Here is a 26,966-nt window from a genome sequence, read left to right as displayed (position 1 = left end):
CTGACAAACAACATGCAGACTATTTTCGACACATTAAATAAAAAGAGACTTATACATTTCTATTTCTCTCTCTGTCACTTGCTGTGTGTCTCTGTCTCCGTCAAAGCCAAAACTTCAGCATCATGTATAATCTAACCCCCTGTGTGGATTACGGGAGGTAAAAAGGGAATAAAATGCATAATAATAACACATAATGATCAGTGTTGGGTGTGTAGTGCATTCCTAAGTAAGTAATTACTGTAATTGAATTACTTGTAAAAGTAAAGTAAGGGATTACTCTTAATTTTTCTGTAATTTAATTACAGTTACTGTGTTTAACATCAAAATTGAACATCTAATGTTAAAATGTGTTTCTAATGTAATCTCGCTTTAATTTGAGCAGTTCAAGAATAATTTATGCAATTTTATATGAATTATTTTGTAAAAAATGATTTAAAGAGCAGCTTCATGTCTGTCCTTATTGTTCAACTGGTCGAGGTTGATAGAAATCAATTAGTAATAATGCAATACTTTTTAGAGAGAGTAATTAGTGCGGTAATATTACATTTGAATAAATATTACAATCTATAATGTGTTTGCAAATAAACAAAAAATAATGATCAAATTAAAATCAGTTGATTTGAATGTTACAAGTAAATTTATGCACCACAGCATTATAATGTACAGCATGAAAAATGGATTTTCATTTTGAGATACACACCCTCTGCTATGTGCGAGTCTGTCAGTAAGCCGTCAGTGGATCAATACGTTTGGCCTTGAGCAGCCAATGTCACGCTGATAACTCTGCTAATATGACCGTTTGAAATAGGGAGCAGCACAACGGGAGGGTTTCCAGAAATCCCTTTACAGTATGTCAGACTTATCGGTGCAGATGGCCTCCGGTCCGGTCTACCTGAAAACACGTCATTATCTACACGGCCCACTCGCTGGAGACCAAAACACACGCCGATCAGATGACAACTGCAGGGCACAGAGAAGTCTGGGTAAAATTGAGATGTTGTCTAGCTTTACAGTTGTGTGAATATGTTGCAAGCTAACACATTTCCTTTGGTTATGGTGAAAGCTATATGGTATTGCATCTCTTGGGTTTTATGTGTAGCTTATTTTGAAAAACTACCTATGCTATTAGTTGGGAGGGCACACTGCCTTTTTTTCAAGTTCACAGGGGTAAATATAGTCTGTTATCGTAGGCGTACTTTAGGAAGGGTCTAAATTAAATGCTTGATTGACAGATTGACAGTCTGAACACTGTAATCTACATTGGCATATCAGGTCTCAATTTGCAGTGTTGGGGAGTAATAGTGCACACAGCTTAACTAGCTTTTCAATTATGCTGCTTATACCGACAAGTAGCCTGTGTCACTTTTTGGTTTTTAATATAGCATTACATTGCATATGCAGCCTTTTTTCTTAAATGTTTGTGACCTGTGAAGAACTTTGTGCTATGGAAGCCCGTTTACACCTAAGATAAAAAGAAAAAGATAATTGTGACCCTATATCTAAAATGTATGACTTTATATCTCGTAATTGTGAATTTTTTTCAGTGTGCCTATTTTTTTAACGTACCATTTTCTATCAGATTTAGGTTTATTTGATTTGTTTGTTTTTTAGTCTGCAGAAATGGGTTTCCTTTCCATACAATTTACAATGCTGCTGTACAAATAAAATGTAATAATTATACTAATAATAATTACATCCAATCCAGTGTTATTGTTTGCTCAAATTAAAACTAAAACTATTGGAAATTGTTTTCATTAATTGAAATATTAGCTGAAATAAAACGAAAGGTAAATATTAAACAATAAATTTGAAATTTTGCCTTGGCGACATACTCAAATTACTAAAACTGAAATAAAAAAATTAAAGCTAAGTAGAAATATAAAAAAAAAATTACAAAAGCACATTACTAAATCTTAAGCTAAAATGAAAATGAAAACTGGAGAATATAAAATTAATTGAAAATATTAATAAATACTATAATGGTATATATAATAATACTAAAATAACAATGATCTAACTGAAAACTGCCCTCACACTCTTTAATGTAATGATGAAAGATAATTTTGGATGCTTTATGAAATAAAAAATTATACATTTAAAAAAGTGGTATTTTAGACATTTTTTATGACAACATATTTTGTTATATGTCAATGTTTGTTACTTATATTTTCAATTTACTTACATACGGTTTGTGTAAATCTATTATAGATTTAATGCTGATAATCTTATTTAATCAGTGTTATTTTGGTACTATTTATATAGGCCTACTATTATATAATTGATTAATATTTTGGCATTTTTATTGATCATTTTAGTTTAATTATTTTAGTAATTTTGTAATGTGCTTGTCATTTCACTGTAAAAAACATTTAACCTCTCCAAGTCAAAATATTCTAGTGACTGGTCGCATCAAAATTTTTAAATTGGCCCAAGTGAAATTCTGTAAAATAAATTGAATTAATTGTTGCAATAGTCTGTTAACATAGGCTCAATGAGAAATAATATGTCAGACTAAGTGAAAATTATCAGTCACTAGAAAATTTTGACTTGGGGATGTAATTTTTTTTTACAGTGTTGTATTAGTTTTTGTTTTTTAAATATTTTCATTTCCATTAATAATTTTTTTTTCCAGTTTTTCTTTAAAATATTTTAGTACTTTAACCTAAACTAACTTTATTTTTTTCTCATCAAAGTTTAAGTTTTGCAAGTCATATTTATATATTTTTTAATTTATTTCATAATGAATCTACAAATCCGTTGTACCCCTTAAGTAGCTTCAGTGTACTTTTTGTTAGTAAAGTAGTAAAAACTACTATTTGCAAAAACTACTTTTTTAAACTTGACTTTAAATTGAGAAGTTTTGCAAGCTACAGTTACATAAACTATCCCAATTCTGCTATCCTGTTAAGTTCTCACTCATAAAGAGAAATAAGCCGAAGGACTCAAACAATTTACACACATGCAGCGCCATGTTTTCTGTCAAGCTTGTGTGCTTGCATGCGGTTTGAATACTGATCTATATGCCATGCTGATATGGCCTCCGGAAAACAGGTGAAGAGGGATAGGCAGCCAAGGCCTCCCGCATATATCCTGATTGCATCCGTCCTGCTTCTGTCCACTAATTAACTTGCAAAATGAACATTGTCTTTGTTTCCCACCTAGTCGTCATTATCTTTTAAAGCATGCTATACTTCCACCATGTGATTCTGCAGCTTGCCCACGACACACTCCTGTCCAATGACACTGGGGATATGGATCTGATGAATCTCATGATACTGAGGTATTGCTGAAAAAATGGATGATAGCCCACTGTGTAAAGTGATTGACAGCTTGATCAGCATGCACATGCAACTGTAATATTTAATGAATATATTAATATTATATTCAAAATGTAGCATTTTTTGTTATGTACTAATTTTCCCATTATAATATTTGGAATCATAATCACATTTTCATTAGTCTTTTAATATATTTACATATTTTATATTGCTTTTTATGCATTTGTGGTGAGTCTTTCTGAAGGTTACATTGTTACGCTAGTAGACAGTGACAAGTATTAAATATAAAATTACAAACATATTAAAATAGAAATATATGCATAAATAAATAAATGCTACATTTTAGTATAATATTAATATACTCATGAAATATCAACGTTTCATTTATAATACGATGTAATATTTTAAATATGATGATAATATTTTATGAATATTGTGGCAAGCAGGGTAAGGCCGAGAGCCTTGGGAACGGAACGATCTCAGAATGGTCTCGAGTCTCAAAGAGGAGCTTCGGAAGGATAAAAGGAGGAGTGACGACAGTGAAGGACGAGAGAGGACCAGGCCTGGGACATTTATGTTGTTGTGTTAATTATGTGTGTATGGGGCAGTCGTCTGTGCGGGGCTGCCGCTTTACTTTCGTTTTGTGTCGTTTTTTTTATTTTGTCATTAAAGTTACATTAATCTTTTGCTGGTTCCCGCCTCCTTCTTCCCTGAGCCTTTGAACCTGGTTGCAATTATATTAATATTATATTAAAATGTATAGCATTTTTAATTTCATATTTTTACCATTTGGCTATATTTCAATTTTAATCAAGATCGAATCACTTTTTAATGTATTAACATTATATTATATATTTATGCATTTGTGTTGAGGATTTTTCATACTTTCTGAAGGTTGCATCATCATGCGAGTAGTTTGTGACAAGTGATCATCTTTATGTCAATAAATCATTGATTCAACTGATTCATTAAAAAATTCTGATTCTTTTAGGAACGAAATAACGGCTGCATTAAAATAGCATACTTCCCTACTATATAGTAGGCGAAAAACAGTATGTGGCTAAAGAAGTATGTCCAAATTCATATTAGCCTACTCATGAAAGAGTAGAGAAAAAGCACACAGATGACCTACTACTTCTGGCGAGATTCTGAAGTGTGCGTACGATGGACACTTAACTTTCCCATGAGGCCACGGGAGAGGATTTATGAATGGATGTGAAGCGACGCAACTGACTGGTAAGTCACATGATACTGACAATATGATGACTGTAGTATGTCCACATTCATACTACACACATTCATACTGTATAGAACATATTTAAGTCGATAAGTATTTACTTATAAGTATCTACTCAAAAGAGTATCCGATTTCAGACGCAGCCCATGTGTTTATTCACTCAAACAATTTGTTCAAACATGCTGACTCATTCAGAAACTAAACAAGTGACTGTCTATATAAGTGAATCATTGAATCATTTACTCAACTGATTTATTAACCGATTAACTGATCAACTTGTATAAAAGTAATTTTTAATAATAAATGTTGCTAATATGCGTTATAAATGTAGTGTTATTATGATATAATATTTAATTAATATAAAAATGTTGCACTTATCTAAGTTTATATTTTGTCCATTATAATAAACTTCTTAAAACTTTCACTAGTGCTCTCGGACGTTTTGGCCCCCACTATATAGAATATTCACATCAGTTACAGAGAAAATATAATTTTATTATCTTAACAAAAAGTCATAAAGACAAATTTGGGTCGGGGGCATTTTAGACGACTGCAGTAGATCAGAGCTGAAGTGCTGTCATAAGAGACTAGATTCTTATGCCAGTCAGAGCAGACTCATTAATTCAGAGGAGCGAAACAAGGGAGCGGTACATGCCCGTCGGGGCATTCAGTTTCACTTTACAACTGCCAACTGGCTTACTAATGTTTATCATGGATTTCCTGGCTGTTAATCCGAGTCTTGATGTTGTGTGGAGTAATTGGCAGACCTCAGCTGACAGGTGGGCAGAAGGAGACGCAAAGAACTAAAAACTTGTCTGAATCCTACACCATTTGCTTCCTCCAAAATTTCAAAAATTAATTGTTGCCGGAAGGCACGAGCAGTCACATGAAAGTTCTTCCGAAAGACTCCTACAGACAGTTCAAGTTCAAGTAGTTTCCAGCTGCTATTAAACAATATTCAACAGCCTCTTGGTTTTGACAAAATGTGATGTAAAAGGCCTTGGGTTGTTAGAAAGACAGACAGAGAGAGAAACAACCAGGGGCATCTATTCTCTCAGCTTTCTGAGGAATTAACTTTAAAAGACAGTAAACAGATCAATAGTTTTCTTAATGATTCGAAAACCTTCACATTGGTGACACTGAAAAGGTTATTAATCTTCCCGAAGGATTTAATTTTACCACTAAGATGCCAAAGTTGCAATTTATTTTGAATCCACCCTTGCTCAAAGCTTAAAAAAAAATCAAACTTTTGAATTGTACAGTAGTGTGTACAGTATGTAGTTTAAATATAGCAAAAATGGCTAATTATTAGCCCATATCTCGCGTGGGTGGCTTAAAACACAGACATTTCAAAAAGTGGAAAATATAGTATGTTGATTTAAAAGGACATTGAACATGCTCAATTCTCCATTAAAAGGAGATGTAACATGAACATCGCACTTCCAACTGAGAGAGATTTTATTTATTCAAATATTGAGATTGAGAAAATATTTGTATAACTGCAGAGCGACATAATTCGATTCCTGTAATGTACAAAACCATGCTCATAATATAAATCCGTTACAGTTTTTCTCAGTCGCTTTGAGACATTTCTCAGATTAGAATTGAAATTCTCAAAACTACCTGTTCAATCTTCACATCATTGTGTCACTTGTGCACATCAAAAAAGCAGTTTCTCATTTCTTTGAACAAGTTGCAAATGCTTTGGTACATCCATGCAAATGATTATGTAATTCTCTGCGGTTTCCTTCATTATCAATTGCTTATGTCATGTTGATCAAAATGTATTATAATGGGTCTCTGTTGAAAAGTCTCACCCCCCACAACATTTAGGCATTAGTATTAGTTCATACCTCAAGTCTTTACATGATGGTTGAACACATTGTCATAATATGTCATAATATATGTCATAATATAGAAGATATTCGTTGCGATGTGAATGAGAATTGGCCCGACAGAGGAACGTCTGGAGGTGTACAAGACTGCACTGTAATTCCTACAGCATGTACGGTTTTCCCTTAGGAGATTGTCCTTCACATTTCTACTTTTTTGTTTGTTTGTTTTCTTTCTTTGTGCTATGCAGTTCTGTCCTTTCCTTTCTGTATCGCAATGACATGGTCTGTCAACAAATTACAGTACAAACAGTAAAAGCGTAAATGTGAATCTTGTCCAGTCTCTTGAAATCAAACTCCCACGTACACTAAGGTGTAACCTACAATTTACAATAATCTGTCTCATCCGTACACAATGACACAAGGACTTGTCATTCTGATGGCACTGACATGTTCATTGACACAGATATTTACTTTTGAGAGATGAACTAAGTATTTTGAGCAAGAGATTGTCTTTTGCAGGCAATCCATGGTGTTTTGCTATTTGTACGAATTGTTTTGAGAAATGCACTTATTGTTTTGCAAATGTCGAGGATGATTCGAGAAATGTACCAAAAGCGGCTGAGAAAAACTGTAATATGTGATAAAGTGCAGGTGCAAAACATCAACAGCAAAAAAAGTCGGCATTAAAATTTAATTTCACTCAATTTGTTTTCTAAATACGTGTTATTGATCTTTTCCGATAATCCGTTTCATTCTGATATATATGTCACAATACAGAAGAAAAAGATCTGTCCCTACTTCCATTCCATAGTGAATTTTTAAGCGAACATACAACAAATTCTTGCAGTAAAGCTGCATGTATATAGGCCAAAAAACAGTTAAGCAAAGTTCATATCTTAGATCAATGTCTCAGTGAGCAATATTTGTCAAAGCTTTGCATTTGGTTTTAAAATTTATTGTGCAACAACGCCAGAGCAAAATTAGCATTAAAGTGATAGTTTACCCAAAAATAAAAATGTTGTCATCATTTACTGACCCTCAAGTTGTTCCAAACCTGTATGAGTTTCTGTCTTCTGTTGAACACACTAGAATGTTGGTAACTGGACAGTTGACAGTAGCCATTGACTTCCATATTATTATTTTTTCCTACTATGGAAGTCAATGGCTACAGTCAAAATGTTGAATAACCAACATTCTTCAGAATATCTTCTTTTGTTTTAAAAAAAAACCTCATACAGCGTTGGAACCACTTTAGGGTGAGTAAATGATGACATCATTTTCATTTCTGGGTGAACTGTCCCTTAACCTCAACAAAGTCACAAACACCAACTTTCTTTGGTCAAAGCAAATGTTCATAGTCCTAAACTATCTTCAGAAGCTTTAGAAAGCCTAACGGTGGGCATGTTTGTCCTTGAAGAGAATGAATCAATATTAAATGATGTTTGTTTCCACTGTGTACTTTTTTTCGTGAAAGCTCTTGCTCAGCGGTATACTTTTCAAGTCAATTCAAGTCATTTTATCCCCCCTGTCGCACAAGACTGTGTCAGGTGAACTTCAAAGGCACATCTCACCGGGAAAGGGACACGGCTGAAGTGCATCATGCCTGCTCCATCGCTAATCGTTGCCAGAGGATTCAATTTGCACCCGTTCGGCTGGAGAGACATCCTCATCCTCGACGCTGCCCTCTGGGAGCTCGCCTGCAATCTCTTAAGAGGGCTGTCAAGGACAAGACACTAGATTACAATGAATAGCAATCATCACTTTCACATAGGTACATGTGCACATACATCTGGCGAATTACGGCACACGTTCGCGCGCCGATTTCTCTTGCTAACGCAATCAGCGTGCTATCCGCGGGCTTCCATTGTCTTGTCACCGCAGACGAGGTGCCATTTACTCAGGAAACGTGAATGACAGCTTGTTGGCACTCTCGGTTTTTATTGTGCCACTGGAATCCATTATCCGTAATAGCCCCTGTATTTTTTTAGGGGTTTGTGCGTGTGGAACCGATGGGGGGTTGGTCGGTTCCCCACGGGACTGACCTGCAGGGAGTCCGTGTGCTGCTTTTGATAAATTGCTATGTGTTTGATCCACAGGCTTCCTGACAGCTGCTGATTAAGTATCGAGGGGTAAGGAGGCAATGGGCAAACGCAGTTGCGACGTAAAGACTCCCATTTAATCAGGGCATAATTAAAATCTTCCGTCTGCATCCATCCCGAGCTTCAAAGCAAACCTCTGCCACCTATGGGCACTACGAAAAGGTTAACTGCCACCGCTGATGTCCTGCCAAAGTGGCGAGGAAGGGATATGGTCTGTCAGCGTTGTTTTTTTGAGGCCCTGAAACCCCAACGGCTTTGCCCTGGGTCAGAGGCTCAGGCACCATTAAGGAAATTAATGCAGCTCTGTTGTTGTTGCTTTTTTTTCATCCTTTTTGCTCTAATCTTCTCTTCTTTGCCAAGCATCCATCCAGACGCACACGTCTCTGCCCACTTTTCCTCTCCCCGGAGATCTGCTGTTCTCTCCAACCCACCTTTAACTTTCCCTTTCTTCTTCCTCACCCTGGCTTTTCATGTTTCTTCTAAATCCGTATCGAAAAGTAACACATGAAACCCAGGGACAGACAGACAGATAGACAGAGAGACAGACAGACAGACAGATAGACAATCTCTTACTCATAAACCCATCTAATAACACTTAATTTCAACCTTTAATCTCCACATCCAGTTGCATACAAAGCATGCTGGGAACTGGCAATGCTCTGCCCTGAGTTTGTGCCAATGAAAAATACCCATATAGTCCCATTAAGTAGGATTTAATCCATTTAGAATCAATTAAAGTGGATTGCACGTAATGTTCCAGAAAAAATAAGCTACATTAAGTAAGTAAATTTAACAAGTAGCAAAATTGTTACAGTTTGAAAACATCATCTCATCCATTGCTATTCCACTTATTGTGCTAAATCAGCTGCATTTCCGAGTAAATGGGAACACGTATTGGTCTTGGCCAAGTGACAATTTATCCATACAGTATAATATAAAACAGAAATATTATTCCATTTGAGGTTTTTTTCTTTTCTTCCATAGACCCTAACCTTAAAGGGACACTTCACCCATTTGCATTAAGCTTTGTATCGTTAGAAACCCAGTCATGTTTTTGAATGGTCATGCATTATTTCCTCATTTTCCCCTGAGAAGGGAGAAATAAGGATTTCAGTGTTGCAGTTCCTGCTTATAATGATGTAAAAATAGTCATTTTGCGTCATTCTAAGCAGGAAGTCCCATATCTTTGTGGAGTGGTTGAGACTACATCAAACACTCGTTACAAAAGCTTTCCTGTAGCTCAGTGGTAAGAGCATTGCGTAAACAACGCAAAGTTGTGGGTTCGATCCCAGGGGATTGCACCTATGTATAAATGTGTAGGATAATGAAATGTAAGTCGCTTTGGATAAAAGCGTCTGCCAAATTACATACATGTAAATTACATACATGTTCCTCATTTATCCAGGGGGTGGGACCCACTCACGCTACAGACCTTTTACAGATCACTGGGTAGCAGGACTTCACTTTCTGAAACTAAAAGCAATATCCTCCATATTGTTTGGAAGCTAAGCTAACAGGCGCTGTGGTGCCAGATGTAAAGTTACGACAATTGGCGGAAGGTAACTTACTCAATATGATATGGAAGAAGAGGATTTCGAAAGTTCGTGGCTAGCGAAGAGCAGCTGAGGCTGATGAAGGAACAGGAGGCGCCGGCGGCTTCTGCAGCCGAGGCAGAAGAGAAGACCTGCCTGTCGCGGACGAGAAGCGCGGACTGGGGCGGACTAGTGGCAGACGAGGACACGGACGTTTGTGTTGTGAGCCATCCTAGTTCTGCACCGCATATGTTCTGACTGAACATCCCGGTACCATGCAATAATTCACCTTTTCGAAAGAAATACAAACGAGGAGTAATTCACTAATGAGTTCGCCAACTAACTTTAAAGTTTGTGTGAAATTCATTTCAAGCTCTGGTGGTTAGCTAACTTTGTAGACGGAAGAGTGATTTCTCTGATAAGCGGATACATCATACGCGGCGTTCTGGATTAGTGGGAGTGGCTTGCGGAGCTTTGCAATGTGGTGCATTGTGGGAGTTGTTGTCTTTCATACAAACGCGCCCTAAAGTTACTTTCTGTCTTTCCTCGGTCAAGAAGGCACCAAATTCGAAATTCATTTTACATTTCGACTACATATATGACCCACTTTCAATAAAGATTAATGTTCCCACGGGTGAAATGCTCCTTTAAAGATACAGTGCGGCGACTTTCAGTGCCTGCAGGAGCAATGACAGTCCTCTACACTTTCCTTTTTTATGATGGAACCTATTGTCTTTACTGGCTGGCAAAATGCCTGGACTGAATGACACTGTAATGTCACAACAGTCTTCTCTATTTGCATTCCTTTGTCACTACTACGAGTAGAACATTAACCATTTAATTTATTTATTTGTATCTTTTTTTTACCTGACACTTTTTTTCTCATATTTTTCCCAAGAACTTTTTTTTTTTCATAACGTAGGCTATTTCTTCCCGGACAGCATCATTAATCTATTCAACTATTCAATGCGCTAATTTAAGGCCTTGGGAAATTGAAATTCTGTTCTTTATCAAGAATAGAGATAATCTATCACCATGTTTGTTTGCGTGATGTTAGCTGTGGTAGATTGCGGCCTACATTTACGCAGATCATGAATCATCTGACCGAAACAATTTAGGACATTCTGAGCATTCTGGGCCGTGCATAATTCATAAATGATTCACTGTGATAAAATATTAATAACTCATTGACTGAAAACATCTTTTCATATCTTGATCAATGGCTACAGAGGGGATGTACACCAGAAAAGCAAATCTTTTGAAGATGACCTTAAAGCTAGAATATAATTTCTAAAACAGCCATAACCCTTACCACACTGTATATAGAAGAGCGTATCTTCTCAATAGATTTAAGCTATGAGTACTGTACACATTAGAAATCAAGATCTTTTACGGGCTGATTCACTCAGAACGTGATGTTTTTCTGTTTAAAAACTCTAGGTAGTAAAATAAAATAAAAAACGCATATTTACGCATATGAGTAGGCCTATCTAGAGGCATATTTTTTTAAAGTTTCACAACTTTTGCCACTAATTTCTGACACTGAATAAAAAAATAAAAAAGGTAATTGCGACTTTTTCATCTCACAATTCTGACTTTTTCTTCTCAGAATTGATTGATATAAAATCGTAATTGCGAGTTATAATGTCAGAATTGCGAGATATAAACTCGCAATTGCGTGAAATATAGTGAGAATTGCTAGATATAAAATCACAATTCTGAAAAATAAAGTCAGAATTGCAAGATATGAACTCGCAATCGCCAAAAAAGAGTCAGAATAGTGAGGAAAAAGTCAGAATTGCGAGTATATCTTGCAATTCTGACTATTTCTCAGAATTGTGAGTTTATATCTCACAATTCTGACATTATAACTCGTAATTGTGAGTTTATATCACGCAATTCTGAGACACTTTTTTTTCTCATATTTTTCCCAATAACTTTTTTCATAACATATTTCTTCAAGTCACAATTATCTTTTACATTTTTAATTATCTTTTTAAAAAAAATGTATGCATGTTATAAGTTATAATGATGCATTTTTACAAGATGAACTATTTTTAACTTGAATGGCAAGCACAGTGGTATAACACGTCCTTCTAGTTAATTTTTACATATAAAAACCTATGGAAATGCAGTGCAGTGGAATGCAACAACTCCTGTGTGAATGATACCAAGCTTCAAAAAACATCATGAAAGCCATATGTCATGTGCACTAGGTGCGTTCACGCCATGTCGTAATTACCATAATTACGAGATTTCAACTTATAAAAAGAATTCACATCCTCGTAGAGTTCGTAATTACAACTTGTAAGCTGGGTATTTTCTGAGAGCTCCTACTTGTACCACGTGACCGCTGCAGATTCATTTAGACGCATAATTCCCAGCTCCGAGTAGAACGTAATTTGCTGTCATCTCGAAATTACGGTATTTACGACATGGCGTGAAAGCAGCAAGTGCTGGTCATATAATTAGAATGTCATGAAAAAGTTGATTTTAATTCAGTAATTCCATTCAAAAAGTGAAACTTGTATATTATATTCATTCATTACACACAGACTGATATATTTCAAATGTTTATTTCTTATATAACTGACAACTAATGATAATCCCAAATTCAGTATCTCAGAAAATTAGAATATTACTTAAGACCAATTAAAAAAAAGGATTTTTAGAAATGCTGGCCAACTGAAAAGTATGAACATGAAAAGTATGAGCATGTACAGCACTCAATACTTAGTTGCGGCTCCTTTTGCCTGAATTACTGCAGCAATGCGGCATGGAGTCAGTCTGTGGCACTGCTCAGGTATTGTGAGAGCCCAGGTTGCTCTAATAGTGGCCTTCAGCTCTTCTGCATTGTTGGGTCTGGCGTGTCACATCTTCCTCTTCACAATACCCCATAGATTTTCTATAGGGTTAAGGTCAGGCGAGTTTGCTGGCCAATTAAGAACAGGGATACCATGGTCCTTAAACCAGGTACTGGTAGCTTTGACACTGTGTGCAGGTGCCAAGTCCTGTTGGAAAAAGAAATCTGCATCTCCATAAAGTTGGTCAGCAGCAGGAAGCATGAAGTGCTCTAAAACTTCCTGGTATACGGCTGCGTTGACCTTGGACCTCAGAAAACACAGTGGACCAACAGCAGCAGATGACATGGCACACCAAACCATCACTGACTTTGGAAACTTTACACTGGACTTCAAGCAACGTGGATTCTGTGCCTCTCCTCTCTTCCTCCAGACTATGGGACCGCGATTTCCAAATGAGATGCAAAATTTGTTCTCATCAGAAAAGAGGGCTTTGGTCCACCAGCAGGATTTGCACCTGCCTACACTGCCAAAAGAACCAAAACCTGGTTCAATGACCATGGTATTACTGTGTGATTTCATGTAATATTCAAATTTTCTGGGATTTTGATTTCGTGGGTTTCATAAGCTGTAAGCCATAATCATCAAAATGATAACAAATACAGGCTTGACATATCTCACTTTGCATGTAATGAGTCTATATAATATATTAGTTTCACCTGTAAAGTTGAATTCTTGAAATAAATCAACGTTTTGATGATATTCTAATTATATGACCAGCACCTGTATATTCCAAGTCTTCGGAAATCTGATGATAACTTGACATCACATGACTTGTGTGATAAACAGACCAAGTGAACTTTAATGGCCTATTTTGAACCTTTCAGTCCTTGTTGAGCACCCAGCACATTCTTCAAGATATCTTCTATTGTGTTCTACTGAAGAGGAGTCATGGTGTTTTGTAGTGACATGAGGTGGGTAAAAAAATTACAGAATTTTCATTTTTTTGGTGAACTTTCCTTTAAAAGACAATGCAAAAAATCAAGTTAAACTAATTCATCCCACAGAGAAACCTCTGGCTCTGGACTTTGGAAACACAATGCAGGAATCATTTGCACCATCAGGAGAGAAAAACATTAAATGAAGGGGTCTCAGGTACGTCCTACGTCTTCACAACCTAGATTAGAATTAGATTACAGAGCTGAGCACCGGGACGAAGCTTACTGAAATAGTCATTTGTTTTAGAGGGCAAAGAGAAGATACAAATTTCAGACACTTTGATTTCAGGCAAACACAGAACAGACTCATTATTCTAAATGAACAGCCTTTAACCTTCATTTTGATACTTTGAGATTGAAAAGATAAGATAATTGGGAATGAGATGGGTGGATTTTCAGACTTAAAGGTCAAAGAGCATCTGGCACCCAATTGGACGTTCATACAAGCGCAGTAGATTAAACTTAAGGGGTCGTGCTGTCTTGGCCATGCCTGATCAAATATATGGAAATTCATTCGCCTGACAGCTCAAGCTTCTGCTTTTGCTTGCATCTTCTGGGCATCCATGGCCGAGATGTCATTTCCTAACTATTCCACTTATTTTCTGCACAGAATTTCATATGATATAAGACTGCAGGGATTTAGGGGGGAAATATGAAATGTGATGTGATGGGGAGGGGGGAATCAGTTTTCAATTGGTGGCCAAACCAAATATAAAAATGTGATGTGAGAGCTCCGCATCTTTTTCATATTCTGATGGCAACACTCTATCAACACCAATTATTTCCCCATTATTTGCATGGTAACAGCTGAGGATAATGAGAAGCAGTTGAGCAGGCAACTTCTGATAAATACACATGTTAACGTACTCACCAGCCATGGTTTATTAATATCTTGTTTGTCTCGTTAAAAAATATGAAGTTGTTTCATCCTCAACAAACATTAATAACTATTGCTCTGTATTCAGGCTGTGAATCCATGCAAAATTTGAACTGAACATGATACTAACAAATTAAGAATAGGCTATATATATCTATACTGGCTGAGAAAAGCCCACCAAAATTAATACAATTTTAAAGACATTACATTATTGTGCATGCAAAAACATTGAATAGACATTTAAAATGTCTATGTCCATTTCACTGGCATACAGCCTTCAATTTTTGGTCTATTTCTTACTCAAAGCCAGAGAAACAGGCACGCAGCCATCTTTCGAATTTTAAGTTTGAACTTACGTTTTTGCGGTAGCTCTGTATAGTTCTATGGCATCACTGACTAAGAGTTATTAGCTGGTGAAGTGGATTTACTTATCGTAGAGTTAACGAAAGTTATCATGAGCATTGCAATGTTTGAAGCGGATGTCATAATAAATGTCAGTAGACCAGGAAGATTTTAAAACGAGCTGTTCATTCATAAATCCGTAAGGTCTTACCTTCATGCTGTGGAAATACAAACTGGAAGACAGAACACAACGAGTGCAGCACTGAAAAGGGGCGGAGCTACATAAGGTCTATAGTTTTAGTTGGAAACTGGTTCCATAATACAGTTGACAGTTCTCGTAAGTGCATTCTTCCACCAGAACAGTAAAATACTCTGAAAGTCTTACCTGCATTACTCTTCAGTGCGAAACATACAGCTCGACTGGTGAAGTCCGATTCTCGAGCGAATGGCTCAAATGGAGCCGTTTTTTTGTGAATCAAAAACATACAGCGTGATTAGTGAAGTCAGATTTCCTGGTCATTATTAGTTTCAATAATTACTTATTAGTTTCTCACTTGTTCGTAGTTCTGTTGATTACACTGAAAACTTTGTATGCACTTTGGCTGTTCATTACACGACAACAGCATTTTGAGGGCCTGAATAGTGCACATTTTTGAAAACGATAGCGCTGCTGTCTGTGTAAACAACAAAAACATGAATTTGTGAAAACGGTATTACTTGTTCAGTCTATAGGTGTATAAAGTTTCTTTTCAAAGGGACATCGCCAACTACTGGCCTGGCAGCATAATATAGTATTTTTTATCGGTTTCACGGATTCATGTGAACGGGGTTCGGTTTGACAATGTTGTTGTCTGTATGCGAAAAACACAGGAAATACTTTTCCGTTTTTAGTAAAACGTTGTGTAAATGTACCCTAAGGTTCCTCTGTCCATTGTTCTGTGTCGTTGTTTTACGTGTTTGTGCTGAATTATTATTCCAATTATCTCTTGATGTTCCTGTTGAATTTATTAAAGATTATTTTTGTTGTATTTTCCTGCGTTGTGCGCTTTCTACAGCCACCAGATGTAACAGTGAGGCTTAAATCAGTGTAAATACTAAGACAATATGAGTTTAGTTAGTGGTATTTTATAAAAAATAATTAATTCAATATTTATTATTTTACATTTATTATTACGATCAAAATATTTTTTACTCAAATTCTAAAATATTGTTAAAGGAACCATTAAGGAATCAGAATCGTTACATTCTTTATGTTTCCCATTTATAGGCTTCGCGTTGTATTTTCTTTTGAACCGTGAAAGCCTTAATCTTCAGAATGTCTTCTGTGTTCCTAGGAAGAGAAAAAGTCATATGGGTTTGGAACAAAATGGGTGAGTATAGGCTACAATGACAGAATTTTTTATTCAACTTAATGTTTACTGAGCTACATTGTAATGCTAGCCGCTAATGCACTATAGGTTATTAGCACCACTCTTCCAGTCTTTAAATTCATTGAGTCAACACATTGAACACCTTAGCACCGCGAAAAACTCTCAGATTATCAGATTATCAGATTGATGTGTACCAATTTTCCGCCCACTGTCGTTTCCGCCGGATTGTTCATGCTGGCGTAGGAAGATTCGCTCCCCGCTGGTGGCACGATCCCAGAGGTCAAGCAATCACACAAAGCACCAGACTAGCCATTTGCAGCTTGAATACTGCGGAGAGATACCAGGTCGCAACAAGAGTGGCAGTCTTGCTTGGTTTTGTCTTCTCCTTTCCTGACTTAAACGGGGCTGATATCCGTCGCGAAGTTTGAAGGCTGTGCTTTCTTTGCTGATGGTGACTTTTGCGTTTGACTCATTGCACAGTGAGAAGCGAAGATAAGGCCGGGACGCTGGGTGATATTTCAGCCCCGTTATTGTCTTTGTGCTGGACACGATCGTTATCGATGCCGGGGGCAGCCAAGAAAAGGTCAGCCTCCCACTGCTCGGCCAAATAGGCCACAGTTAAGATGCATTACATATGAACATAATGAGACTAAAGCAATTTTCACAGATGCCATGTACACGCACAGCTGTAATGTCTCAATGTTGATCCTGGTGCATGAGCAAATGACAGTTCGACTGTGGGTCCTGGCCAGAATTATTGGCACCCTTGCTAAAAAGAAGCCTGTCAAAATAAATCTGCATTGGTAATCCGTTTAATCTTTTTTATTTTTTTATTGACACATTATGAAATATGTTTTTCTCCAATATACGTTGGCTGTTCAGAGACCATTCTTCCGTACAGAAACTCTCCAGATCCTTCAAATTCCTGGGTCTATTTTGGTGCTTCTCCTCAGTTTTCTATAGGGTTCAGGTCAGGGGACTGGGATGGTCATGGCAGAAGCTTTTTGTGCTCAGTGACACATTTTTGTATTGATTTTGAAGTTTGTTTTGGATCATTGTCCTGATGGAAGATTCAACCACGGCCCATAGGGTTTCTAGCAGAGGCCATCAGGATTTTAATTTATCTGTTGGTATTTGCTAGAATCCATGATGCCATGTATCTGAACAAGATGTCTAGGTCCTTTTTATTGTATTGCATCTATTGCATTTTTATTGTATTTTATTTTTTAGGCTTTCTAACCCCAAGACTCAACTAATCTCTGCAATTCTCCATCTGTGATCCTTGAAGAGTCTTTGGCCACTTAAACTCTCCTCCTCATCGTGCATTAACCCTGATGGTGAAAATGGGAATTTTCAATGCCTTAGCTATTTTCTTACAGACACTTTCTATTTTTTTTTAAGCTCAACAATCTTTTGCTGCACATCAGAACTATATATTTTTGTTTTTAATCATTGCGAAGGATGATTAAGGGAATTTGGCCTTTGTGTTTGCCCTTATTTACAGTATACTCTGTATGGAACCAGTTTAATAAGTCATGACTGGACAATTTCATGTTCCTATAGTCACTCTGGTGTGCTAAAAACGTCAATATGAATGGGAATATACTTCAGAGATATTTTACTCATAAGAATTTCTAGGGCTCCAAATAATTGTGGCCAATGTGTATTAGATCATTCATAATGTGATTTCCCCCCACTTTCATTTGTTAGATTTATGTATATATTATGTGAGAGAGAGAGAGAGAGAGAGGTTTGTCTATTCTATTTTGTCTATTCTATCCTGCATTGTATATATTAATTAAAAATCTATATTTTATTACATTATATAAAAATTATATATAATTTTATATATTGTATATATTAATTAAAAATCTATATTTTATTACATTATATAAAAAATATGTATAATTTTATATATTGTATATATTAATTAAAAATCTATATTTTATTACATTATATAAAAAATATATATAATTTTATATATTGTATAGCCTATATTAATTAAAAATCTATATTTTATTACATTATATAAAAATTATATATAATTTTATATAATTTACTTTTTAATCATAAATGTCATGTCATTACATGTAATTTAATAATTCCATTACATTTTTTATATTATTTTATTATTATTATTTATTTATTTTATTATTATTTTTTATATTATTTTATTATTTAGGATTTGTTTAGACTGACCAAAAAGACATGTGAATGGTGTTTTCTGCAACAGCATTTGCTTATAATAATTTTGTTAGAATCATTTTAAAATCCACCTTGCCGAAATACCAATTTGAATGGGTTGCTGGTTCTGCACCTGCTCTCAAGGCTACTCAATAGCGTCTTCAAAAGCTTTGTTTCCACCTGCTTTGGGATGTTTTTGGACTGTTTGTTAGAGAGGTGATTGATTGAATGAGTTTTCCCTGCTATGCCTGACTGACACATGGTAATTATGAGCCCACTTCTTAGAAAGTCAAAATTGCCTCTTGGAAAGGCGCAATTGACATGAAAATAGGGCAGAGCTGAGAAATATCGCTCCCATCTTCCTCTTCCGTAAATTATTTCAGTGTTTCATATCATCAGACTAAAAAACTGAAGCTTGTTTTTAAATACGGATGCATTCAGAAGAATAAAGGCGCCCGAAATCACTGGCGCTGGAAAGGCTTTCTGAGTCAGAGAGCCCTCTTGTATCGGTTGATCATGGCTTCTCTCCCACTCAGCCGGAGTAGGTAGGGATGTGTGGGAGAAAGTAGCTTGACGCTACTTTTCTTTGAAAACTGTTGAGGTTTTTATTTCAAACCCCATCAAAGTTTCTCGCAGGACCCTTGAGAAATCTCGGGAGGGAGTGGTGACAGCCGAGCGCCTGTGTCACAAAATGAAAAGAGTTTGTGGGAACACATTAGAGAATAATAAACGTAATTGAACACGAGGCTCCCGCTTGGTCAGTGTCCCTAATAAATATGGAGATGAGCTCATTCTTTGAGCCGAGAGTAAGTAATTGAATTTATGGACTTCTGGGTCTTTTTGGACTTTGACGGTGCAGGTGCGACAGCTGAGGCAGGGATGTGGCATTCAAGAAGCGTTGTGGAAATACTCAGCCCCCTCCCTGGCTCGCCAAATAATCAAGGCTGTGAAAAGGCTGCCGTGGAGTGCATTATAGCCTGGGTCATGGCAGATAGCATTTATCATTGACACCTCTTGGTTGGAAAACTAAGTAGTTCGGGGTTACGTCTTGGTTTTTGAGTGACTTTGAGGAAGCGGACAATCCTGTTGAGCTATGCCTGACGGATCTCCTTCACATGATCCACTTATGTCAAAGCGTAGTGTCTGGGTCTCCAAAGAGAGTGAGGCTATCTTCCCTTGAATAGATCCCTCAGACTCACGTGTCAGATTCAGTTTAGGACCATGTCTGGGGGTCAAAATAGAAATGTTTGGTGAGGGTTGCCAGTTCCCAGCATGCTTTGCATGCAACTGAATGGGGAGAGTAATATCTATCTGTCTGTCTGTGTCTGTTTGTCTGCTATCTATCTATTTATCCATCCATCCATCTAACAGGTCACACATAAGCTTTTTCACATTCACAGACTTTTAATTACAACCTTTTACAGTTAAAAAATGTATCTTGTTTTACATCTGTATAGAATGTAATTTAGTAAAGCTATATGTTATATACTGTATATTTAGATAATTTATTTCTTTTTTCTGAATGATATTTATTACAAAAGTTGTCGCAGTTAAAATTATACAGTTTAAAAAATAATAATATTTGTTGGCTGAAATACTGCTATTATATTTTTGCGTTATGCGCCCCACTATTCGTCAGCATGTGTCGAGTAAACTGTATCTTTTACCCTCCAATAATGGTGGAAATGTTCAATATATACAGCAAAGACTTAAATAACAATAAAACCTATACTCTGAGAAATTGTCACTGGAGTGAAGTGCAACAATAGCCTCAGTCTCAGTTTTTATCTATTTATATGAGTGTGTGTGTCCAGTGTCAATCTCTTTCTGGTTTCCCTCGAAGTTCCAAATCAGACATTAATGAGAAACAATTAACCATCCTAATCCTCCCGGCCAGCTCACACAGGCCTAATGAAAGGTCACAGGCAGGAGGTTCAGTGCGTCTTGAAGCCGGTCGAGACGAGTCAGACGACTTTATCCAAACACACTGCGAAAGATGGTCAGTGCAGAATTTGTAGTCAGAATAAGATCATGATAACAGGAATGCAGCAAGCTTGAGGATTCAACTCCAACTTTCTCTGCGAACGAAGCTGCTCATTTCTAACTAAAATCAAAACTTGAAGTCACAGAGTGCCGAATTAAAAATAAAATCTTTTTTATCTCTGATTTTCTCATGCTCGGCATGCTCCCGTCTCCCCCTCTCTCATTTCCTGCTACTTAAACTTCAAAAAGTGTGCCTCATTAACACAAAGTTGATCCCTCCCTTACATTCTACCTTTACCAGACGCAGACAGATTTCATAATTCATCATTTCGTTGAATTTCAATGATAGCGGTGTTGCATAGAAGCCTATAAATGAATCATAGTATAGAATTTCATAAAGAAAAAGGCTTCCAGCAGCTCGTTTCAGGATTTTGAAACACGAGGATGTGAATCCTGCTGTGGTCTTCAACAATGGCACCTCCAAGGGGGGTCCCCCTAACCACCAACATCATAATCTTTTGTAGAACTCAAAAGGATCATTTTGGTTCTGAAACGAGGCATTTCTCCTTTGCATTTGGGTTTATCTTGACATGAACCAATACAATACTAATGATAATGTTGTCATTTATTTTTTGGCTTAGTTTCATCGTGTTTGTGTGAGTTTCCTAGTGTGCCAGTTTGTTCCCTTAATTCATTCCATTCACCTTTGTTCAATTAATTCTCATTAAGTCTGTATATATACAAAAAAAAAACTGTTCAGCTCTTTGTTCGTTCTCATTGATGTTAGAGGTTGTTGTGTTTCCAGAATGTATCCAGCCAGTTTCTTGAGATATAGAATTAAAAACTGTTCCCTTGATCTATTCGTCTTTGTGCACTTATATACAACCAGTGATACATATCTTATGTTATATGTAACGTTTAAGTTCAGAAGATGAGCAGAGGTGAAGATCAATTATAAGTCATTTTATTTAACAAAGTAAAACAAAAGCAAATCCAACAAGCAAACAAAACAGTGTAGAACACAACACAAACAATATCATGGGTGTATTCCAGAAAGCCAGGTTATCTTGTCAAACATACCCTGAACTCTCGGTTGATTAAACCAAACCTTGCTAACTCGAGGTATGCCAAACCGATCTCACGGCAATTCGTAAGAATTTTACAAGGTGCTAAATCATACACATTTTAAGAGTTGCCAAGTTCATATACAATTAGTACAAATTACCTACCCCTGACCCTGCCCCTAAACCTACCCATCACGTGGGTTTAGACAAATCGTACGAATTAGCCACCTTTTAATCACTCGTAAAAATTCTTACGAATTGGTCGAGAGATAGCGTTGGGTATGCTGGTTTCAAAAAACGTCCAGGAGTAAGTTCATCCAACTCAGAATATGTTCACGGATAACTCACCAGACATTCTCAACAGAGCAACGAATCGGAGGGTCACCATGGAAACGGATGCTAAGAAAAAGCGCGACAAACTACTTTATTTTGTTAAATGCTAACATACATACTTATGTATATCGCCACCTATTTGGTGGTTAAGCAATTTTCAATCTTTTCGTTCAATAATCTTTTATCACTTTAAGAAGAACTATATTGTTTGTTTGATGCTAATTATATAATAAAAAGAAAGACTAATTAAACTATATACAGTCTGTGCATGCTATGATAAAATGGTTATAAAAATAAACTTTATAAGTAAATTTTGTTTAGTCATTTTGCTTCCACATTGCTTGAAAGGTAAGACACAACAAATATGTCATATCATATCACGTCCACTGGAGCCTTATCAATAAGGCACGCATGAGCTGAACGCCTCTGAAGTAAACTAGAACAGAAGCTGCTCCGGAGCAGGTTAGTGTCAAACCTGAAAGTTACCTCCGTTTTTGGAACCAAAAGTTGAGGTTGTCCGCTTACTTATTACCCTTAAACATACCAAGGTATATCACATAACTTGCTTTCTGGAATACCCCCCTGAACAAGAAGTGAATGAAATGAGGAACTTAAATACACAGGGTAAATTAACTCGATATAGAACAGGTGACAACTAATTAATCAAAAACCGTGGTAACAAATGAAGAGCGGGAAAATGGCATAAAGGAAAACAGGTAATTGAGAGAAACAAAACAAAAGTCCATGAAAACGAAAGAAAAAAACAAGAAGTCAGTGACATATTAATTGATTATTTATTTATTTTTATTAAATAATTATATATAGAATCTGTTCATATACATATATAATATATATATATATATATATATATATAGCCTAGATATACTGTATATATATACACACACACATACACACTGTTTTGTTCTGTTCTGTGCGATTCAGCTGAATAAATTGGAGGCAAATTAGACAAAGTGATGAGAAGCAATCCAGAAAGATTTCCTTTCTGTTTACAGAGTATTATTAAACTGAACATGTGCCACCTAGTGTTCTGACAAATCCAACAGGAAAATGGAGCATACACATGTTTGATGATTGACTGCTATTTTTATCTCTCTCAGCAGGAAAACTGTTCAAATCCGATGCCTGACTGAAAGGCGCATTCAGAGCTTGTGTGACAAAACAAAACAAAAAAAAAACAATGATTTTGAAACTTTCTGACAATAACACAAAAGGGAAAAATGTATCGATCACATATTTTGTACTATTTTGTACTGTAATTGAATTACAGAAAGGAAGGGGTCTCAAATGTCACACCTCTCTCTAACTTAAACTAGGTGGGAGGGCTGAATTTTTGTCAAGCTGAACATTTTAAATGGCTGTTGCTAGGGAACTGGACCACTGGTCCATCCCATAATAACACACGCAATTAGCCATGCCTGAAAAGTGTGTATAGCCCCTGTCAAAAGGATAGAAAGCCATTATCTTCAACCTCATTTCCAGGTTTTGCTTTGAGGAGTGAGCGTTCATTATTTTTAAGTCCTCTACAAAGTTAACTGCATACTTTTCTGAAGTGCATACTTTGTTGGAGCTTGTTGGCTTGCTTTTGCTCAACTTTAAAGAAATAAAATATGATTGTAAGTCCAACTTTTACAGCTAAGTTTTAAAGTGTTTTTGGTTTGTTACATTCGAGGAGTTTAACTGGTTAGCATAGCCATGCTAGCCTCTGTTGGAAGGTGCTGTAACTTCATCTAAAAAGCCTATTTTTTCTTTGACTGTCATTCAAAATTAGCTGCATATCCGTGTGAGCAAGGTAGCCTTTATTACTATTATGTTTATTTTTTTTGTCTATGGCTTTTCATGTTACAGCTCAGGCTAGTCGCTAGCTAGTGAAGAGTTTGGTATTGCTGACGTTATTATGCTGCAATAGCTGTCCACACATTATAAGGTGCGTCCAAAATTCTGTAATGTTTGAGTATATTGTACAATTAATGAAGAACGAACTTTGTGGCCGTTAAAATGCATGTTCTATATAGATATAGATATAAATGTGTATATATGAATTTCTGAATCTTGGCGAAAATATTAGGTCACCCAGATATTGCCTACCTGTTTTATGAATACTATGAACAAAGGACATACTACTCATTTCACATACTTGTTTTGCCTACTATTTAGTAGGGAAGTAGGCATATTCAGATGCAGGGATTGATGCTGCGTTCACATCATGTCGTAATTAATTAACGTAATCTCGAGATGACAGCGGTAACGTGGTACAGGTAGGAGCTCTCCGAAAATTCCCATCTTACAAGCTACGTGAACACTTTTTAAAGTTTAAATCTCATAATTACCGTAAATTACAACATGGTGTGAATGCACCTTGACATTCTTGGTTGCACTGACCAAGAATGTCATAGAATCGTCTTGGACTGATACTGACACCTGGTGGTGTGGATGCAGTATCGGTCTCAGTTACCATGTATTGTAGTTTAGGGGCTGTTTACACAGCACCATTTTCAACTAAAAATGGAAACATTTTAAATGCGTTTTGGCCGTACATTTACATGTCAACAGCGTTTTGGGAGTCTGAAAACGCAAAGTTTTAAAAACGTATTTCAAAGTGCAAAATAAAAAACGATACTGTTATCGTCTCTGTGTAAACCACAGAAATGCGCATTTGTTTAAACGGTGATGTCATGCACGTGATTATTACGTGTTCAGTCTATAGGCGCAAAGTGTTTCTTTACGAAAGTGACATCGCCAACTACTGGCCTGGAGGCATAATACAGCGTTTTTAGTCGTTTTCACAGAACCTTGTGAATTAGGATAGTTTTGACTATGGTGTCGTCTGTACGCGAAAAAAAATGCAGGCTACATTAATGTCGTATAAACGTACCCTTAGAAATGCTGTAGCCATAATCAACAAATATTTTTTTATTAGGCTGATATGACTGCAGTCTCATGTCAGTGTACATGCTTTATGTAAATGAGGTAAATTACACTTTAAAGACACATTGATCCTTGTTTTTATCCAAATGTACACAATATTTATTTTTGTCCAGAAGAGCTTTATACACATTTTATTAGTGGAATATATTTTTTACAAACAGCATAATATTATAAGGTAATTAAAAACTTCATACAGACATTGAAGTAAATTCAGCAAGCTAAAACACACCCCAAGGTCTTCAAAATACTGACAAAAAAGCTCCCCGCCGACTCTGACGTTGGTCCAAAATGTCACCACAAGTAATTATAGAGCACAGTGAGTTCAGATTCAGATCTTTAAACCAGTTTGGCTCATTAATGGTCTCTCGCACCCACTCATCTGCATCCCCTCAACGCCTAGAAAGAAAAACTCCCAGCTGGGGCGATTCTTTATATATTTATTTATAGCTAATAAGTCATAGATTCATAACTGAACATGAAACCACAGTTTCAATCTGTCATTCAGTGTTTTCATGACTATGAGGCAAGACTTGGGGCAAGTTGTAAATTCAGTAATTCAGTAATCATATTTGTTGCCAAAAACAATCATAGTGATATTTTGTACCCCTGAAAATCTCATAATAAGCACTTAAACGCAGGTTTAATTGTAAGAACTCAGCCCATATAGTGTTATCATGCTATTGGTGCACGTTGTTCCAAAAGATCAATATGTGTTTAATGAACTACATTTTTCCCTCAGCCATAACAATAAAAATGTCCGATGTAAAAAAAAAAAGTGTGACAACTTGCCCCAGGCTTCCCAATATCACTACCTGGCAATGCCATTGAAGAGATAAAAGTGGCTTAACCTGACAAATCTGTCTCATCTAAAATGGTTTGGTTAGAGGAACAATGTCCTTGGAAGAGTTTGAGAAAATTGCAGGACTAATGATTAATGGTGTCTCGCTAAAATCGTTTTACTATAAGGTATTCTCTCTGCGTGCAAGGGACGTGCAAGACTGTGTTTTTGTGGTGCCAAATTACTAAAGTCTCAAAGCCTAAAACAGCATCTGTAAGGTATATTGAATGTGAAATGATGCAAGAATATAAATATAGGGGGAAAGAATAACTGATAAATAATAAAAAAGATAAATAAAAAGATAAAAAAGTGTTTATTGAGCTAAAAACTCTTTAGCTCTGCCTTACTTTTTATAGTCAATAATCCCATATAACTAATTATCTCAGATTGATTTTTTTTTTATTCTGTTTGATGGCTTAGGAATGGGGATTTACAGTCCAAAAATGATTTATTGTACATACCTACAAAGATATTTTATGCCAAAGTTTTTTTTTTTTTTTTTTTAATTTTTATTAAGTCCCTGAGGATATAGTCAACAAAAGAAAGCTTTCAGTGAGCTATTTCTGTTATTGTTGGCAACACTTTAGTTTGGGTCCATTTCTCTCTATTAACTGTTGCTTATTAGCATGCATATTACTAGGATATTGGCTGTTTATTAGTACTTATAAAGCACATATTAATGCCTTCTTCTGCATGACCATATTCTACATCCCTCAATCCCACCCAAGACCTAAACTTAACAATACCTTACTAATAACTATTAATATTTGTGAATCATTTCAGGCAAAAGGGCTTTGGCAATAGATGCCTATTGACATAGAATGCTGTCTGTCAATTATGTAACATATAAGAATAAAGTGACTAATTTCTAAACATCCTATTGTGACTTAGGCCACTTAAAAACTTAATAAAACTTCTCTTTAATAACATAGTGCAAACTCAAAACTGAAATCAGTGTTAGCTAAATTAAACAAATGGTAGGTAGGCCTAAGTCAAACACTGATGATGAGGCATGCCCATCTCCTCACTTCTCCAGATTATACCCTGTCAGTATGTAGGTCTAGGTGGTCTGGATCTGGCACAACTTAACCCAGGCCCTTTGGCACAAATCACCCCAGACCCACAAGTTTGAAAAACTAGCATGATCCAGCAGTTAAGAGCTAACTTCATGCTTACTGTATAGACTCATTGTATAGCCTGCTAAAGCACTAAAACATGTGTGAAATGTTTTCAAACTTGTCTATATTTG

General features: G+C 36.2%; 1 protein-coding gene across 2 annotated transcripts in view; it reads right to left on the bottom strand.

Annotated features, from left to right (window-relative positions):
• celf5a (cugbp, Elav-like family member 5a) overlaps nucleotides 1-10,205 on the bottom strand; it is a 226,891-nt gene extending 216,686 nt beyond the window's left edge. For both annotated transcript variants that reach the window (XM_079593235.1, XM_079593239.1), the window contains exons 1-2: nucleotides 10,018-10,205; nucleotides 7,922-8,066 (exon numbers count right to left, since the gene is read on the bottom strand). The gene's annotated coding sequence lies outside the window, so the exon portion shown is untranslated. The remainder of the gene's footprint in view (nucleotides 1-7,921; nucleotides 8,067-10,017) is intronic.
• Between the last annotated feature and the right edge of the window lie 16,761 nt (nucleotides 10,206-26,966).

This window comes from Phoxinus phoxinus (genome assembly GCF_949152265.1).
Source record: "Phoxinus phoxinus genome assembly, chromosome: 20".
NCBI lineage: Eukaryota > Metazoa > Chordata > Actinopteri > Cypriniformes > Leuciscidae > Phoxinus > Phoxinus phoxinus.
Note: the sequence above shows the minus strand (reverse complement) of the source record. Positions and strands in the feature narration are given on the sequence as shown.